This window comes from Coffea arabica, chromosome 9e (assembly GCF_036785885.1).
Source record: "Coffea arabica cultivar ET-39 chromosome 9e, Coffea Arabica ET-39 HiFi, whole genome shotgun sequence".
In the NCBI taxonomy this organism is placed as follows: Eukaryota; Viridiplantae; Streptophyta; class Magnoliopsida; order Gentianales; family Rubiaceae; genus Coffea; species Coffea arabica.
This window is the reverse complement of record NC_092327.1, coordinates 28,159,217-28,162,382: the sequence shown is the minus strand read 5'-3', so window position 1 is coordinate 28,162,382 and position 3,166 is coordinate 28,159,217.

Below are 3,166 nucleotides of genomic sequence, written 5' to 3'. Positions count from 1 at the left end.
AGGATTGCAAACCAATTTACTACACAGCTCCTCTTGAACTTGTAGATTAATTCAAACAAGCTACTTCAAGTTGATGAATTACAATCACTCTTGTGTACAAAGGAAGGTTCACCTCCTCCTTGCCCCGAACTCCACTCGGTCAAGCCAGGACGTTTTACAATCCCTCAGGACAACCCTCACAGAGCTACACTCATGAAGAATTCACTCACAAATGAAAAGCTTACAAAGAACCTCACACCACTAAGACTACAAATCTTCTTTTTGGAGTATTTTCTCACTAAAATCTCTCTAGATCTTTTGTATCTTCAGTGTGCAAAAGTTATCTGAAGTATCTGACCAACCACTATTTATATAGGACCAAGAAAGTGCCTCATTAAAGCATCCAACGGATAGAAAGCAGATGAAGAGTCAGCTAGCCGTTGGGGACGTCGGACGTCCGACAGATTAATCACCGTCCGATCCCATCGTCCGAAAATCAGCCAAGTTGTCGTTCGGACGTCCGATGGGATTTTATCGTCCGAGCTTCTGTGTCCGAACGTCGTCCAGAGAGTTATCAAATCTTCGTGGAATTTTTAGGACGTCCGATGAGATTGATGTGCGTCCGAAGCATGCGTCCGATCCTTCAGGACGTCCGATGCTTCCTTACAAGCGTCCGACAGAGTTTCCTTCTTGATGTTCTTCATCCTTTCGGACGTCCGATCCTGACTATTTGAGCATCCGACAGTTTCAGCATATTTAGTCCCCTTTCAATTGCACTTGTTCATGGAATCAAAATAACTTCAAAACTGAAAGTATATCTTGAAGAAATATTAGTATCATCCATTTGTTTTGTAAACATCAAAAGATAGGGATCAAGATCAACATCCTTTTTCTTTCTTTCTCTTAAGTCCCTTACTTTTATTATTAGTGGTTGACACCAGATGGGCACTTTCTGTCTGCTCTTACTTCAACCTTTTCTCTTCCTCTACACAGTGTGAGATGAGTTCATTTAGAAACCAAGTCTCCTTTTGACAGTTGTAACTCACCTTAAACTGGCTAAACTGTGTAGGAAGAGATATTAAAATCAAATGCACTAGTAACTCTTCAGAGAGTTTCAACTTAAGTGCATTTAATTTCGAAACAAGATGAGACATCTCCATGATATACTCTCTGATACTGCCTTTACCACTATATTTCATTGAAACTAGACGTGTCAAGAGCGTACTAATTTCAGCCTTTTCGTTCTTGACAAATCTTTTTTCAATGTCCTGAAGGAACTCTTTAGCGGTTATAGTCGTTTCTGACATTATTCCCCTGAATGATTCTGGAACGGCCTTTTTAATGATCATCAGACACAAGCGATTTGATCTCTCCCACCTCTTATTATTTCTCTTTTCATCAGAGGTACTCTGATCTGTAAGAGGTGGGGCAGAATCATCCCTTAACGCAAGGTCAAGATCCATTACTCCAAGTACTATCAAGAGAATTTCTTTTCAGGACTTGAAATTTGTGCCATTCAACATATGAATATTATTGATATTGGAAGTGATATTTGTAAGATCATTCGCAACTAAACAGAAAACATAATATAATTAAAACTATGCTCACATAAATCAAAATAATAATAAATTTAAATAAAGATAACCCTATCTCAAGATACCGATGTTCCATTAATATTTTGTCTTTGGACAAAAAATATTAATTTCTAAGTGATATCTTGGTGTAGTAATAAATACTGATAATAATAACATGTCAAAAAATAAATTTTCCTTTGGGCCAATTTATAAATCACATGTAAAAATTCAAATAATTATCACGTATTTATTACCACAAGTGCACATGTAATTTCATTAAATATTGATCTTCCTTTGGGCCGATCAATATTCATAAAATTACTAATACCCAACTAATTATATTTTAAAATAAGTTAATTTTTATAATAGAGGTCACTTTGGTGGCATATTATTTCAATTAATTTATTCCAAAATATATATAATCATACCAATATTCAAATTTAAAATTATACAAATTAAACAAAATTTTGATCAAAATCAACTTTGGTCAACTCTGGTCAAAACGAGGTCAAACCTGGTCAAACCAGTCAAATTGGATCAAAACTTATTGGACTAAAAGCCCATATCCATAATTTGACCCAAATTTATCATTTAAGTCCCAAATTTTTCTTGAAATCCATAGTCACTCTATAAAAAAAAATTATATTTGGTGAGCCTAACATATGGACTTTATAAGACTTAAATGCCATAATTAACTTTATTAGGATTTACTTAAATTAAAGAAACCCTAATTTCCTTAACATACAAATATATGCAAATTCTCTTATACAGAAACCAAGCCAAAATACTAATTACTGGATTGCATCATACGTTGTCAATTTAATCATTAAGAAGAGGGAAATCAAAAGATACCCCACGTCTGCCAATTAAAGTGTGACCCACATGCATTCTATAAAACCAATACATGGAATCAATGCAATTGACAATCTGACACCATAGCAATCAATCATGACCAGAATAGAATTTGACCAAATTTTCGTGTATCAAAAAACCACAACTATGGAATTATTGTGACCAAGAGACTACAGACAAAGCTAACAATCGATCAACTAAAGTAGCACAAGAAAGTACGGATCGGCCAACCGAAGCTTGACTAAGGTAGGACCCACTTGATTCCATATCTATGAATCAATAGCATGAATAACATCATAACAATCAATTTTAACAAAACAAAACGACAAAGCCATATCATGACTTATTCATCATGCGGCGGATCCATGCATTCATGGTCAAAATTCAAGACAGTCTTGATTACCAAGATTTTTCTTGTTTAATGGCCTATGTGCATATATATATATATATATATATATATATATATATATATATATATATATATATACAAAAAACTGAATTCATGAGACAGAAATACATATATATATATGTTTACATATAAATTACTAAATCCAACTTATTTCCTAAAAATCAACCATATCGGCTCTGATACCACTTGTTAGGGTGGTTATCTAAATTTAACCTTTAGTGAAAACCATCATCTATTAAACTCAAAATCTATATGGCGATTATTAAGAAATAAATTAACAATAAAATAGCGGAAGCGTACCTGAATCCATATTGGCAAACTTGATACTTGAATCCTTAGAGAATTTGGGGTG